Raw genomic sequence first — 213 nt, 5'->3', positions numbered from 1 at the left:
CTGGAAGGGCAGGGTTCTCCCCGGACACCTGCTTTTTTTTTTTTTTTTTAATATTTAAAAAACAAATTCTCATTCAAACAGAAGGTGGAGTCACTCTCCTATCCCAGATGTGACTGGACAAAGCCTGGGTTAGGAGAAAGCAAGCAGGGGCCAATGTGCATCAGTGTCTGCAGTGACCAGTGGCTCGGGGGGGGTGGGGCGGGTGGGCTGGGG

At 51.2% G+C, this 213-nt stretch overlaps 1 protein-coding gene across 1 annotated transcript in view; it reads left to right on the top strand.

Moving 5' to 3' along the window:
• CRIP2 (cysteine-rich protein 2) overlaps positions 1 to 213 on the top strand; it is a gene marked incomplete at its 5' end in the record, with an annotated part of 3,201 nt that overhangs the window by 1,590 nt on the left and 1,398 nt on the right. The window lies entirely within an intron of this gene.

This window comes from Apaloderma vittatum, unplaced genomic scaffold (assembly GCF_000703405.1).
Source record: "Apaloderma vittatum isolate BGI_N311 unplaced genomic scaffold, ASM70340v1 scaffold29600, whole genome shotgun sequence".
In the NCBI taxonomy this organism is placed as follows: domain Eukaryota; kingdom Metazoa; phylum Chordata; class Aves; order Trogoniformes; family Trogonidae; genus Apaloderma; species Apaloderma vittatum.
Note: the sequence above shows the minus strand (reverse complement) of the source record. Positions and strands in the feature narration are given on the sequence as shown.